Genomic DNA, 16,690 nt, shown 5'->3' on the forward strand with positions numbered 1-16,690 from the left:
GTCCCACTGAGCCCTCAGAAATAGGGTCTTTTTCTTCCTGGAGTTCCTTGGTACATCGCTGGGAACGTGTTCCCCAGAGACTCCAAGCTGTTCCTCCACTGCGTCTGCATTAATTCCCTGACACCTCTCTGATCAGCTGAACAACTGCGGGAGGGGCTGATCCCCCTGGCACTGCAAGCAATTTATCTGCCCCCCCAGCCAGAGAAGATACCCTGAAAACTTTCCGCCAATCTCCTGACACAGGTATGGAAAGCTCCCCAGGTGCTGCATTTTACTTCCAGTCGAACCAAATGCATTTCCCCCCGCTTTCAGATAACTGCCAGCTGTCACTATGGGGTAATTGAACCTGACAGTTCTGATAAAGTCAACAGCCCGCCTACTCAAACTTTCAACCAATCCTTGTCTTCCCTCAGCTGAGCACTGCCACTCATCTAACAACTGAGAGGTCCGTTCCACTCATGCCTCCGCCCCTTTAGGGGTGGACATTATCCCAAAAACTAGGCGGAGCCTGCCATAGCTGGAACATTTATTCGCAGACACTACCTCCGAATCAGACCACTCTTTCCTCTCTCTCCTAACAGTATGGACAGCCCATGGCCCCGCCTCACCTGGGGCACTAATAGACACTGGCAGTCCCCCAACCATCTCATCAGCGCTAGTCTGAACTCGAACAAAGACCTCCGGGGTACCAACAGTCACCCCACCCAACACACATGCAGTAATAACCAGCAATCCCACAGAGGTACACTAGCTTTCTGCCCCTGCAGCATGCATAATTTAAACAGGGCGATCACACAGCATTGAATGGAATCCAAATTCACATCTCGGATGAACCCCCACAATGTAGCCTCCTGGTAAGCCTCAGGCTCACTCAGCTCGCTTTTGTCTGGGGGGAGCAGCCTTCAACCCCGCCAAACTGGGTAATCAAGTTTGTGCGGATGCCGTGTGATGTACCCCACACCGCCAATTAACCAGACAGCACACGATGTATGATTTACAGATTACACTTTATAGATCTTACTACTGGAACTACGTAATTAATAGAGATACAATATAAAAGGAAAGCAAAAGGCGCCAAAATTAGCAGAGTTCAACTACTTCATGCACAACTCTTGGAGCTCAATTAACGGAGTTTTCTTTCCACCACTCACCTCCGACCTCCTTGACCCGCCGCCTGGGACCAACCACTGTGGTCAGCACGCCCTTCCTCTTCGGTTCTCCTCCTGAAAAGCCCTAGGCCTCGGACTCTCTTTGGGTCCGATCCTTGCCCAGCTTACAGCATCTCTCTCATCGCGTCTCCTCTCTCTGTCCCCATCGCGCCTTCTCCCCAAAGCCTGCAAAAACAATAGCTTACAGACACACAAGAAAGAATAACATCTATCCCAATTGGTTAGCAAATGAATACAGTTCCGGTTATCAGTAATTATAACCCAAACAAGCTTCTATCGTTAACTCAGCAGTTAACATTACAGAGAAGTCATTTTATTAGCCTTAGCAAATAACATGAAAGAAGTAACCCCTTACAAGTAGATGAACTGTCTTCAGAGACAGAGAGATCAAGAAAGGGGAGGGAGATGTCAGAAATGGATCGGGTAAATTTGAGGACAGGGTGGAAGCTGGAGGCAAAGTGGATGAAGTCAATGAGCTCCACATGGGTACAGGAAGCAGTACCAATGCAGTCGTTGATGTAGCATAGGAAAAGTGGGGGATGGCCACCAGTGTAGGCTTGGAATATAGACTGTTCCGTGTAGCTGACAAAAAGGCATAGCTGGAACCCATGTGAGGGCCCATGGCTACACCTTTTGTTTGAAGGAAGTGGGAGGAGCCAAAGGAGAAATTACTAAGAGTGAAGACAAGTTCCACTAGACAGGGGAGAGTGGTGTTCGTGGAGGGGAATTGGTTGAGTCTGGTGTCTGGAAAGAAATGGAGAGCTTTGAGGCCTTCCTGGTGGGGGATGGAGGTGTGTAGGGATATAGTAAAAAATAAATGATAGGTGCCAGGCAACTTGAAATCATTGGAAAAAATCCAGATTGTGTGAAGTGTCATAGATGTTGGTAGGAAGGGACTGAATCGGGGGATAAAACAGAACTGAGGTATGCCATTATGAGTTCAGTGGGATGGGAACAAGCTGAAACAATGGGTCTACCTGGACAAGTGGGTTTGTGGATCTTGGGTAGGAGATGGAAATGGGAAGGGTGGGGTGTGAGAACTACGAAGTTGTGATTGTGTGAGAGACAATGACCTGGTGCTCCTAAGTGGGGTCCCATTGGAGGGTGAGTAAGAGGAGGTGTCTGAGAGTTGTTGCTGTACCTCAGCAAGGTAGAGGTCAGTACGCCAAACATTTAGAATCTGTTTGGCAATGGTCTCCTATCCCAGTTGAGTGTATCATGTCCCAAATAAATGAAGGGAATCCCCATTATTTTCTCGATTAGTTTTTTCTCTTTAAGTGTTGTCCCAATTTTTTTGACTGTACTCTTTTCCATGGATGCTGCCTGGTCTGCTGAGTTCCTCCAGCATTTGTGTGTGTTTCTTGTTCAGGGATTGCCCATCCAAACGTTAAATGTCCTTCCTGTGGCAGCACTGCTGCCAGTGTCTTTACGATGAAATGTTTCCACCCCACTTCACAGTATATCCATACATTAACCTTAATCTGTCTGTGTCTTAGTCAGTTTCCAAGTAGTTTATATATTAATCCCAGAATAATTACTACTAACATTCTGCTTTTCATCTAAACACTTCCTTATTACTATTTGTTAAATACAACTTTTGGATCCTCCAGCTCTCTGATCAGAATATATTCCTGCCATTTCAAAGTGACTATCTTGTGTACAAGATAATGAGAGGCATTGATCATGTGGATAGTCAGAGGCTTTTCCCCAGGGCTGAAATGGCTAGCATGAGAGGGCATAGTTTTAAGGTGTTTGGAAGTAGGTACAGAGGCGATGTCAGGGGTAAGTTTTTTACGCAGAGAGTGGTGAGTGCATGGAATGGGCTGCCGGCGGTGGTGGAGGCGGAAACAATAGGGTCTTGTAAGAGACTCCTGGATGGCTACATAGAGCTTAGAAAAATAGAGGGCTATAGGTAAAGCCTAGGTAGTTCTAAGATAGGAACATGTTCAGCACAGCTTTGTGGGCCAAAAGGCCTGTATTGTGCTGTAGGTCTTCTGTGTTTCTATGACTAAGTAAGCAGCTGCCCTGATTAACCAATGGACCAATTAACTGGAATCCTCTGTACTTGCATTTTATTTCAGCAAAACTGGCAAAATGATGAAAAGGAAAGAATTAGCTGAAATGAATGAAGATAAGATTGATGAAATATTTTAATAAGATTTTGTAGGAAAAATATAATTTGGAGAAGGTTGGGAGGAGATGTAACTTAAGGTTCTTCTGTAGATGATGGTGGCAGATAGAACAGAGAGAATTTAAGTTGGTACCTGAGAAATGATTGGCAATTTATTATTTAGACTTAGATCTCAGTAAACTGGATGTCTTTCTCTTTCAGAACCTTTGGCCCAAGCTGTGTCCCCACCACTTCCACTTGTTGAGCAAAACTTTGTCAACTGTCTTCCCAGCTTTCTATCAATAAATATAAATCTATACCATTCCAGTTACTTATTTCTCAGCTTGGCAACATGCACCATTCATATTTATTCTATTTCATCCAGCCGAGTTAAATGTGCCTTGGTTGTCTTTTTCCAAAGAAAGCAATCTCAACTTCTCTTTATAAATATAATTCTGTAGTTCTGAGAAAATCCTTATAAATCTCCCTTGCAGAACTGTACACAGTACTTCAGCATTGTCCAATAATGTTCAATATTTTTCTGCATGACCTCTTTGCTCAAGCATTCTGCGCCTCTGTCAATGAAGGTAGTTTCTTAACTACGCATAAACTCTTCTTGAGCTTCCAGCCGGAAAGGTATCAATTACAACTGATCTTTGAATGACAAACTCTGCCATCTTCATCAGGGATGATGCCTGGCCATGTGTGGTCCAGTGGTATTTATATCCCCTCTCAGTCCATCCCTCCCGATTGGTTAGTCCTCATTCAATCAGATTTCCACTCTCCCTCCTTGTTTACAATCGAATTCCAGTTCTAACTTAGAGCGAGACTTTTGTCTCTGTTGAAATTCTTTTCCTCTAGTTGTATTTCAATGGCTTCTTTTACCAGGTGGTCCCAAAAGCCATTAGCGCGGCACAGTAGTCTTGTGCCTTTGAAGTCAACCGTTTGACCATCGCGAATATAGTGTTATGTGACCACCTATTTCTCCAGGTAACCCAAATGGATACACCACCTGTGCTGCTTGTTGTGGGTTTCCACCATGCGAATTGTGGCTGATGAACGCTGCTCTGCATTCACAGGGAATCCTGTAAACGCCAGTTGACCTGAACACCAGTTCATCTTTTAGCCGCACAAGCTGTTGATTTGAGCTTCCTTACCGGTTTGTGGATGGTATTCATCCAGTATTTCTTCAGGATCCTGGCGATCTTTCCAGAAACCATGGGACTATAGGGAAGATGGGAGGTAGCAGCGTGTTCTTCTTCATTGTTAGGTTTCCTGGTTTTTCAGTCAGCCCTTTTACAGGCCTGATTGATTTCCTTCACCTTGTAGCCATTCTGCAGGAAAGTCTTATTTCCTCAGGGAGACTCTGAAATAGTTTTTGCACAGTTAACCAAAGTGGAAAGAACTGCTCTACATTGAGAGGCATGATGGTGGCTGTTATTTTTGAGATACAAGTCCGTGTAAGTGGGTTTCCGATAGACGCTGTGTCTGAGGCTACCGGTCGGTTTCCATATTAATGTCCAGGACCAGGAGGTAACCATTCTTCTTGATCTCCATCGTAAATTGAATGCTTGGATGTGTACTGTTCAGATGGTTGTGGAACTGTTTGTGTGCTTGGAATCCATGAGGCCATACTACGAATGTGTCATGGATGTATCTGAAGAAGCATTTGGGGTGTAAGGGCGATGAGGAGAGGGTTCAGAGTTCAGACAAGGCAATCCTATGGCCACTCCATCCATTTGTTCATCATAGTTCCCCTTGTAGAAGAAGTTCATCGATGTAAGAGTGTGTTCAAAAAGTTCAGTGGTATCCTTATCAAACCTTTGACCACAGGAGTACCAAGCTATCCTTAATGGGAACTCTCATGAACAGGAACACCATGTCGAAACTGACCATTACGTCACTTTCTTGTTGCTAGCTATTGCTAATTTCACCAGACTGGACATGCCCAGGCATCATAACTGTTGAAGATGGCAGAGTTGTCATCGAAACATTGGTTATAATCAATACCTGTACCTGCTAGAAGGCTGAGAAGAGTTTATTTGCCATGTATGCCGGGAAAGCACTAGATCTTTTCTTAACCACTTCATTTATCCATCCTTGTACTTCCCTGCCTCCTTCCACCCTACACTTCCAGGATTCCTCTGTTAGTACTCTACTAACAAGTATTGTGTTGTCTTAAGAGTTGGAGAGTTATACAGCATGGATTGTGATAGTTGAAACCAGGTGAGGGGGAAAGTGGGGGTGGGATGAAATGAGAAACTGGGAGGTGACAGTTGGAAGAGGTAAAGGCCTGATTCTCCTTAGCGGGATCCTCAATGGATAAGAAAGAAGAAGTGTCTGATATTTGCCGTTTGTCCTCAGTAAGGTGGAGGTTAGTCTGCCAGACTACAACAGCAATCACCTTGACTGCGAGTTTGGTGAGGTTGGGATTGGTGCAGAGAGAATTGAGGGCAATGCATTCAGAGAGTGAGATTCGAATGGCAGAGAGGAGTGCTTAAGTCAAGGCAGATGCTCTCCTATCAGCAATTAGAGCTGAAAAGATCCAGAGTGTGTAGAAGACTTGAGTGGGCCCTCCAAGAAGAGGAGGAGGGCAGAAGGTAAGTGGGGGGGGGGGGTCATCCAGTGCGGGAGTCCTTGCCAAAGAATTCAGCTTGGTGATGGAAGAAGAGTGCAATGGTATAGCTTGCATGGAACTTTCTGAGGTGCAAGCATAGGGGCACAGGTAAGGCCCTTGCTTTAGGTGGAAAGATTTCTGGATATTAAGGGAATCATAAATATGGGAAGATGAACACAGAATATAGGAGGAGGATTAAACCACCTGGCTCCTGAGACCAGCTGCACAATTCATTGTGGTCATGGCTGATTATCCACTTCAGTATTCTGTTTCCATCAATTCCCCACATACCTTGATCAATATTTTATTCTGACCTGATGCTGCAAGGAAGGTTGGGTCTCAGATCCAGTCCTGTAGAATGTATTCAATGATGTTTTATTTTTTTTAAAAAGTGTATTTATTTGGAACAAGTTTTTCACCCCCATCCACAGATGCTGCCTAATTTGCTGTTTCCAGCATTTTCTGTTCTTCAATTTAACAGCATCTTAAAGCTATTCAAGTTGTGGAAATTTGCCCTTAGAGAATATGCAAATCATGAACCAAAAGTCCAAGATGTGAATGAAAGTTGGTCTTACAGAATTGGTTAGTGGGAGAGGGATTAATTGTGAACAAAATAACCAATTCTGCCCCTTACTTTCCAGTTATGATGAAGGGTCTCAGCCCGAAACATCAACAATTTGTTCGCCTCTATAGATGCTGCCTGACATGTTGAGTTCCTCCAGAATTTTGTGTATATTGCTCTAGATTTCCAGCATCGGCAGAATCTATGTGGAGAAATTTTGTCTTATTTTCAACTCTTCTTGTCTTGATGAGGTGCAGATAATGTTGTGAATTTTTTTTTAACAGTAGGTTAATTTTGTTAAGTTTTTTTTATCCCAAGATTTTTACATATTGAAGATGTTTGATACAGGGCCAGCAAGTTTAAGTGAAAGTTGTATATCTAAATGATCAATATTATTTGTTGTGAAATATATCATTAAACCATCTTACCTATATTTGATGATGAGTTTTAAAGTGTGCATCTCCATTCAATCTGAAGACTTGAAGGTGAATTAGATCTGTAGTTGCTTGTGTCTCCAAACATAGCTGCTGGCCACTTCAAAACTTTGCTTTGGAAGTTGACAATTGACAAGGCAGTTGTTTATATGGCCCTTGGCAGCTGTAGTATGAATCGTTACTGTTGAGAGAAAAGCATTCTGTCGGAATAGATCTCCATTTATAACACAGGATTTCAAGAGAAATAGGATTTTGAGTTAACAGAAAATCATTATACAGATAATTTTATTAGAATGCAATCTCTCTGCAGAGCAGGCTTTGTCTGTATTTTGATTTGTTTCTTTTCACTTCTGACCTTTATTTCTTTAAGCTAGCAATGCTTAATAGACAATTTTTTTCTTGAAACAGATTAGAAGGTCCAGACAATTTCTGTACAGAAGGGATCTTCATGACACTGCTTTGGAATATAGCTAATAACAGTAATATTTCTGAAAGATTAAAATTGTAAAACTGTAAACCTTATTCTTGTATGTTTGGTCATCCTTGTACATGGTTTACAATTATTTTACATGATTGAAAACATTTTTACATGATGAAATGTTAAGAGGAAATAACAATCTTTATGAGCAAAGAGAAAGGCACATTTGCATTACTAAAATTTAAGAAATACCTTAGTACATAGTTTGTGATGTAGCCTCAAAAGTAAAATAACAGAAACACTCAAGTTGAACAGCCCCTGTGGAAAGTGAATTTGAGTTAACATTTGGGGTTGAAGACCCTTCATCAAATTTGTGGAAAAAAGATTGCAGGTTGCAGAGAGATGGAAAAGACAAAGTGAATTTTTTTGATGATTCCAGGCCAAGATTACAAATGGTTAAATGGGTTAATGAGGGCATTTAGAATGTGATGATACAGTTTAATGTACTGTTAAAGTAGGTCTGTGGCCTAGCAAGTTGGATTGTACTAATGGAGAGAGCAAAACTTGAGCCAATGAATAGCTAGAGATGGAGCCAATGGTAGAAATGGCCTTTGTGAAAAGGATAGAGCAAATAAGTTATCTGCTGTTAAAGAATTTGTTATCAAGTTTGTGAGGCTGCATTTTGTCTAGATGGAAGATGAGACTTTGTTTCTTAAGCAAAATGCAGCCTCAAAAACTTGACAACAAATTCTTTAACTGCTATCTTGAGGGCATTTTAGGGGGGATAAATCCTCAGGACCTGACAATCTATTCCCTCAGACCTTGTGGGACGTTAGTGCAGAAATTGCAGGGGCCCTCGCCAAGCTATTTAAGTCATCTTTAGCGACAGGAGAGGTGACAGAGGATTGGAGGATAGCTAATGTTGTTCCATTGCTTAAGAAAGGCTCTAAGAATAAGCTGTGAAATTAAAGGCTGGTGAGCCTGACTTCAGTACTTGGTAAGTTATTGGAAGGTATTATAAGGGACCAGATATATAAGTGTTTGGATAGATATGGACGTATTAGAGATTGTCAACATGGCTTTGTGTGTGATAAGTCATGTCTAACCAATCTTGGAGCTTTTTGAGGAAGTTACCAGGTAAGTTGCTGAAGGCAGGGCAGTGGATATTGTCTACACGGACTTTAGCAAAGCCTTTGACGAGATCCCACATGGGAGGTTGGTCAAGAAGGTTCAGTTACATGGCATTCAGGATGATGTAGTAAATTGGATTAGCAATTGGCTTTGAGGAAGAAGCCAGAGAATGGTAGTAGATGGTTGCCTCTCTGACAGGAGGCCTGTGACTAGTGGAGTGCTGCAGGGATTGGTGCTGGGTCCATTGTTGTTTGTCATTTATATCAATGATCTGGATGATGTGGTGAACTGGATCAGCAAATTTTTGGATGACACCCTTTGGGTGTAGTGGATAGTGAGGATGACTCATAAATCTTGCAGTGGGATCTTGACACAGCTGGAAAAATAGGCTGAAAAATGGCAGATGAAGTTTTCTGCAGACAAGTGTGAGGTGTTGCACTTTGGGAGGACAACCCGGAGTAGGTCTTACATAGAGAGTGATAGGGCACTGAGAAGTGGAATACAGATCCATAATTCCTTGAAAGTGGCATCACAGTTAGCTAGTATTGTAAAGAAAGCTTTTGGCACATTGGCCTTCATAATAAAAGTATTGAGTACAGGAGTTAGGATGTTATGTTGAAATTTTATAAGACATTAGTGAGGTCTAATTTGGAGTATCCTTTGCAATTTTGATCACCTACCTGCAGGAAAGATGTCCAAAAGATTGAAAGAGTGCAGAGAAAATTTACAAGGATATTGCTGGGACATGCGGACCTGAGTTACAGGAAAAGGTTGAATAAGTTCGTACTTTATTCACTACAGCATAGAAGAATGAGGGGAGATTTGATGGAGGTATACAAAATTATGAGGGGTGTTGAAGAGGTAAATGCAAGCTGGCTTTTTCCACTGAGGTGGTGTGAGACTACAAATAGATGTCATGGGTTAAGGGTAAAAGGTGAAATGTTTAAGGGGAAAGTTGAGGGGAACGACTTCACTCAGAGGCTGGTGAGAGTGTGACCAGTGGAAGTGGTGGATTCGGGTTCAGTTTCAACATTTAAAAGATGTTTGGATAGGTACATGAATGGGAAGGGTATTGAGGGTTATGATCCAGGTGCAGGTCGATGGGACTAGGTAAATTAATGGACTAGATAGGCCAAGGGGCCTGTTTCTGTGCTGAGAATGGAATGGAGTCTTAAGGTGAAAGCTTAACAGTGAACACAGCTGCTCTGCAAAGCAATTTGTGTGAGGACACCACATTGTGAATACCAAATACATTACAATATATTAGCTTGCGTGAAGTGCTAGTGAATTTTTGATTCAGTTGAAAGAACTTTTTGGGTCTCTGGATAATTCGTAAAAGGAAAAAGACAAAGGGTTCTAAAGTTAGCCAGTTCTATCAAGAGGAATAGCCTCCACACCGTTGAGAAATTCTACAAAAGGTGATGCCCAAGAAGGTGACATCCATCATGGAAGAGCAACAAAGCTGGTTTCAGATCAAAAACTTTTGATCAGAACTGGGACAGAGAGAAAGTTCTTTAAAGTTGCAGAGAGTTTGAGAAGGGACTGATGAAAGAAAGAAAATATCTGTCGTGTGATGAGGTCAGCATTGCCATGTGGATAAGCTGTAGATGAAGATATCTGGCTTATTTTGTAAGAGAAATAATACAGGAATGAAATGTAGTGCTGCAGGAGAAGCCGATTGATCAAACTGCTAATAGAGGGAGAAAAATTGAACTAATATTTCAGATAGTTCACTTACAGCAGAATTAATAAGTTCTGATACAGAGGAAAAAAAAGTTACATTTAATTGTTGAATTCTATATTGATTTTAAAGGCTGAAGTGTGCTTAGAAGGAAGATGAAGTTCTTTCCCTTAAACTTGCATTAGGACATGAAGCCACAGATAATTTAGGTGGAGTGGGATGAAGAATTAAGTGGCAGGCAAAAGGAAGCTGAAAGTTACTTCTGCAGACACACTTATGTTCTAGAAACCAATCTCTCTCTGGTTTCTTCGTTGGAGGACATTGAGCACCAAATGCAGTACGCTAGGTTGGGAGGAATGCGAATTAATTGTTACTTCAACTGGAAAGATTGTTTCACTTCCTGGATGGTCGGAAGGGAAGAGGTAAAAAGACAGCATTTTCAGTGGAACCTTCTGGCAATCCTTCATTTAAAAAAAAAAGTGGTTCAGATTTTTTCTTCCCATTTAGCATTGTCTGCCTTACTGGTCATTTCTTATAGCTTTACATTTCACAGCTCTTATGTTCCTTAAAATAACTGCTGTCATCAACTGGATGACTTCATCTGTGGCTATCTTGACATTAAAAGCAGTTAGAAATGCTGGGGAAAAACTTCCATATCACCCGAATCTGGGAACCAAAACCATTTTCCATTTCAGGTTGATGACCAATCATCAGAAAGGCTGGCTGACCTGACCTTTTCCAGCATTTTCGGTTTTTATTTCAGATTTTCATTATCTATATTTTTAATTTTTACTTGCCTCGTTCTAAATTTCTTTTCATTTCTCCCACCTCTCTCCAATGTGTAACTAACTAGTTTTCTTTCTGCCCCAGTTGTGATAAAGGGTTTATTGTTACTCTTTCCACAGATGTTGGCTGCTTGCTGAGTGTTTCCAGCATCTTCTGTTTTAATTTCAGATTTCTTGTGTAGGCAGATTTTTCAATATCCTCTTTAAGAAAATTTTTTAACTTTTGTAATGTTGCAAAACTAGTCAGAAAGAAAAACTCACTTGATCCATTTAATTTATAATATGATTAATAATAGAATTTATAATGTTTTGAAATGAAACTGGACGTTAAATGTTAGCGCCTCATAATTTAATATAATACAATGTTTCAAAATGACATCAGACGTTTAATGTTAAATAATGTTTGGAACCAAATCGCAACCCTAAACGTTGAGATAAAGTGCAAACTACAAGTTGTATTTGAAAATATAGGTAAAGTACATTCTGTTCGTTTCTTCGACCTTTGCCAGAAACAATGAAATCTGACACTAGAATATAAATAGCAAATGGAGTCTTAAAATGATTTGTGCACATTTGGTGGCACAGTAATGCGGCACTGAGCAAGTACAACTGGTCTTTCGCCTCTGTACCCATCCTTGATTCTGGAGAACTGTCACATCGCTGTTCTGAACAGGAGTGTAGAGCATAAACTTTTGGAGAAAATGAATTGTATGTTACGAGATGCAAGAACGATTGAATTGTATGCTAGCTTCGTTTAGAGAATATGAGGCGTCCGGATTAAAGTTAATTTTATGTATGGAACAGAATCTAGGAATTTGTATTCGGGTAAGGATACTGAATTCATGTTGACTTTTGAATATTTTGAACTGGGGAAGTTTCTATTCTGTGGCTTTTTTTATCCAACAATTTCGAGGCTTTATAATTCACCAACTTTTAAATACAGTACATTTCCTCCGCACTTCGGTTATCTCCTCAATTCCAGGATCAGCCAGGTAGTCGATTTTATTATACTGTTCCAGCTGCTACCAACCGGGTAACGGTACCGCAGCATTAAAGCCAGGACCAACAGGCTCCGGAACAGCTTCTTGCACCGGGCCATCAGACTGATTAATTCACGCTGACACAATTGTATTTCTAAGCTATATTGACTGTTCTGTTGTACATACTATTTATTATACTTTGAACATTCAGACGGAGACGTAACGTAAAGATTTTTACTCGTGTATGTGAAGGATGTAAGACTTAAATAAATTAAATTCAAACTAGAGGTCAACGTTTGATGCTGTGCCTGCAGTAAGGAAAGAAGACACTGGCACAAGAAGGGTAAGCGCTGAAGTAACTGATGCTGCTCTTTAAGTTATCTAATTCGTGGAACTGCTAATATGGCAACCTTTTTGTTTGTGACGTGCATTCATTTTGTTGGAAAATCAAGTCGATTCGATAACTTGGCGGGCGCTAGGACCGCGGTGAAACGCGACTACCAAGCGGGAAATGACGACCTAGGCCGTGATTAAAGCCTGGGCCTTTCCTGCGCCAGTGTCAGTCGTTAAGTTTGGAGCGCGTTAGTTCAACCACGAAGCGACTGCTACCGGGATCGATCGCTTACTTTTTAACAGGGTTCTTCAACGCAGTATATAGTTAGTTTTCTTCTATTCTTGGGATGCTGAATGCAACTCGTGTTGGAATCCAGAATTAATCATTTAAAAGGCCCTGAGGTAGGGAGGCGGAGATAAAAGGAGAAGCCAGAAAAGAAATATGTCAGAAAACTGAAACTGGAGGAACGGAGAAGGAAAATCGGGTGTGCCTTGGAGAGAAATTGGGCCAGTTAAAGAAAAATATAATGTTAGCGATTTTTGTTTTGTTGGTGGGGTGTTTGGCTGGAGGTGGGGTGTTTGGCTGGAGGTTGGGTGATTGGTTTAAGGAGAAAAATGCTGTCTTTTAATGTAAGTAGATTGTGCTTGTGAGGCTATGACCAGGCCTTTTTAACGTCCTAAAAGAAAACACACACTTATTTCAATGACCCAGTAATTCACAAGGGACAAAATTTCCAAAAATAGTATAGCAGAGAATTCTATTTACAATTTCTATCAAATTTCTATTTACAATTGATCCAACTATGTCTAAACTGCAGCAATTTAATTAGGAAGAGAAAGTCTACTTTATTCCTCCCAAAATATAATTGTCATAGAAATGTATCCGAGAATCAATCATGAGAAGTGATTTTATGTTTGAACTTTAGATCGGGCCCAGAGTAGTTTCAAATTGTTCTCACTTTGATGTTCTCAGTCTCTTGATTGGACTGTTGAGTCACCACTGAATGTTTAATATGTATATTATGAACAGCAAGAAACTTCTTCCTGAACCATCCTTTCAAGTTTTGATGAATTGTTGGAGCTCAATCTTCAAGTTGAACTTGAAGGCAGATTTACAGGATGATGGCAAGATTATTTGCAGTGTGGAGGAACAGAGAAATTTTGGGGTGTATGTCCAAAGATCCCTCAAAGTTGCCACTCAAGTTGATAAGGTGGTTAAGAAGGTATATGTCCTTCATTCATCAGGGGATTGAGTTAAAGATCTATGAGGTAATGTTGCAGCTCTAAAATATTCTGGTTTAGACTGCGCATGGAGTATTGTGTTCAGTTCTGGATGCCTCATTATAGGATGGATGTGGAAGCTTCAAAGAAAGTGCAAAAGAGATTTACCAGTATACTGGCTGGATTAGAGAGCACATTTTATGACGATAGGCTGAGTGAGCTGGCTGTTTTTTTTCTTTGAAGAGGAGGAGGTTGAGAAGTGACTTGACAGAGGTACATATAATGGTAATGGGCATAACTAGTGTGGACAGCCAGCGAAGTTGTCACAGGGTGGAAATGGTGTGGGGGGGGGGGAATAATCATGTTTGGAAGAATGAAAAGGAGTGATGTCACAGATTTTTTTTACACAGAATGGTGAATGTGGTGAATGTGCTGCTGCCTGGAGTGGTGGTAGAGGCAGGTACATTAGGGACATTTAAGAGGCTCTTGTATAGGCACATGGACTTCAGTAAAATGGAGAGTTCTGGGTGATGTTGGACAGAAAGGTTAGATTAGGTTAAAAGGTCAGCACAACATAATGTATGAAGGACCTGTACTATGCTGCATTGTCCTACGTTTTCATCAGTGGCATCCTATTCATCTTAAGGTGGCAGGAATGTTAAGGAGTTACATTCTTTCATCTTTGGATTGACTTCTCCTTAGTCAAAAAACATCAAATAGTCAATAAATAACTTTGAAGTCAAACTATTTATTCCTGAAAGATCTGCAAGCAGTATGGAAAAAGATATTTTATTTTGAGTTATTGCTCATTTAGGAAAGCTGTTGCCTTTCTCTGGAAGAATTCAGATGGTACCATTTTTGTGTTGACATGAATGTAAAACTGAGAAATTGATTTAACATTGTATTCAAAAGTTGCAGCAGAGACAATTCAATATGGTTCTGCAACAATGATTTCAGGAACTTAGATAAGGTGATCACCTCTGAGGTGTGACCAAAGGTGTGTTTCAGAAAGAAGATTAATCATGGTAATTTAAGATGCTTTTGTCTCTTAAACCTGGGATGAATAGTATTGAATGCATTTGTAGCTGGAATTCATTATATGTTTTAGAAAGGGATTATTACAAATTAAATTGCTAAGGATGAATGGAGTTACATTTCCAGATGGACATTTTATTGATGGCAGTTAGAATTTGTTAAAACTTGATTTAAACTGACTGTAATGTTTAAGTGCAGAAATAAGACAAGTATGGAGAAAAAGCAGGATGATTCAATTTTCACTGTAATGTAGATTTCTGTATGCAGGCAAGCTTGTTGTGAAGAGCATTTTTCACTGCAGCATGTCCTGGAAACCTCCAGGGAGGAACCATTATAAATGTTGTTAAATGCTTTTTCACATATGAACATTTATCCTGGTGATCATGATAAGATTGAGTACAATGAGAGTTAGATTCAATAGCCCAAATGAATGGTATGAGGTGAAGTCAGGTGATAAATTTTAGCTCTCAAAGCTATTAAATACTAGTTTATTTTACTGTCTTGGCATTTGTTTCTGATATTTAAATCACCGGTTATTACAGATTAATTCTACAATGATTTGCATCTTTTGAATATTCCATAACTAGGTCATATTGTGGGAGGATCACCACGTGATATTTTCAACCAATTACTATTTAAAGCATACATCACCAAATGTATGAAACTATTAATGAATGATGGCATATTTCCAATTAAATCAAATCATACATGTTTCAAGGAACATTTGTATTAGATGTGATGAAAAATGAGGATAATATAAAAACTGCACTGTAGTGAACAGATATACTCAGACTTGTAATAAAAACCAAGGACTCTAATGATGTTCAGCAGGTCAGGTAGCATCTGTGGAGAGTGAAACAGCATTAACTTTCATTTTAGTGATCCTTCATCAGAAATGGATTCATACTATTATCTGTAGGATATATTGCAATGAAAGAATATATCCAGTAATCCCACTTTGTACTCTGAAGGTAACAAATAGGATATTTTAACACTAGCATGGAACTATTCAATATTTACTGGTAAGATACAAAGAATGCACGACTAAAAATGGAAATGGTCAACACTTGACATCTAATCTTGGTGCTAGCCACTGTGCATTTTATTTTTATCTTTTTTGGCATATGGTGTTTTCACTTTGTTATCTACTGTAGTTAGCACATTTTATTCCTCCCCATTGTCCCATTTGAATTTGAATTCCTGCTGACTAATTATTTGAGGTTTTTCTTTATTTCTTCGACCCATATTCACCTGTTAGTCATGTCTTCCATCTTAGTTATTTTCTTGATATTGCCCCACCCTCCCCTCCAGTTTTTAACTAGTATTTCCTCTTTTCCCATAATGTTTTAAGAAATGAGCTGGTAGACACCTTGTTGATGACAAACCTCGAGTTTCCTGCCCAAGGACCTCTCTATGTATCTGTGTACAAAACAGGTTGTTATATGTATTATTTGATTATTCATTCCATTGCAGAGAACTCTAACTTTATACTCGTCTGGGATTGGCTGATTGACAATTTGGAAAGAAAAACATGTATTTATGTATGTTTCTCTGACCTGAGGGACACTAATACCAATCAAAGTTTTACAACTTTTGATCTAATTTGGAACAAGAATTCATAATCTTGTGCTATACATATTTTGCTAGTTTCTTTTTAAAAGATCATTTTGATATTGCAAATAAGATGGCATTGATCCTTCTGTCATAGAATCTTTAAAGTTGTTGAGAAACTTAAGTGCAGGAGCGCAAAGGAAGAGTGCTAAAGCAGTTGGGCAAATCACATATACTGGGTGAATCTTAAATGTGGCAAGCACTTACGAATACAGAGTATTGCAGCTGAAAAATATTTATAAATATACATTTCTGATTTGTGTTTTAGCCTTTTACTTGCTGACAGAATTATCGACCAGATCCCTGTTTCGGAAGTGTACAGAAGAATAACAGGTGAATAAGGAAATGTGCAGAGAATGTATGCAGATGGCTAAGATTCATCTAACTGTTGTTTCCTCTGTAAAAATAAAAATAACAGTCCACATTTCCACTATTCTGTGGTGGTTATGGAAAATACTTAACTGTGTCTACGTTTTGTAAAGCAAGAGCACGTGACAAATGTTAATGCCTTCAGCGTGTGATTTCTTTTCAATGATCTCATTTTCCCTGTATTTACTTCTGTGTGAACCTTTGCCTTGTCTTTTGTACGGCATGTTCATATTT

General features: G+C 40.0%; 1 protein-coding gene across 9 annotated transcripts in view; it reads left to right on the forward strand.

Moving 5' to 3' along the window:
* Positions 1-16,690, forward strand: part of ppm1ba (protein phosphatase, Mg2+/Mn2+ dependent, 1Ba) — a 142,816-nt gene that overhangs the window by 44,362 nt on the left and 81,764 nt on the right. For 2 of the 9 annotated variants that reach the window (XM_072264976.1, XM_072264974.1), the window contains exons 1-2: positions 12,423-12,749; positions 16,356-16,420. The exons of 2 other annotated variants lie outside the window; for them this stretch is intronic. The gene's annotated coding sequence lies outside the window, so the exon portion shown is untranslated. Of the gene's footprint in view, positions 1-12,422; positions 12,750-16,355; positions 16,421-16,690 lie in introns of those variants that run through there. 5 more of the 9 variants (XM_072264980.1, XM_072264975.1, XM_072264978.1 and 2 more) reach the window with 4 other exon arrangements.

Source organism: Mobula birostris, chromosome 8 (assembly GCF_030028105.1).
Source record: "Mobula birostris isolate sMobBir1 chromosome 8, sMobBir1.hap1, whole genome shotgun sequence".
NCBI classification, from domain to species: Eukaryota; Metazoa; Chordata; class Chondrichthyes; order Myliobatiformes; family Myliobatidae; genus Mobula; species Mobula birostris.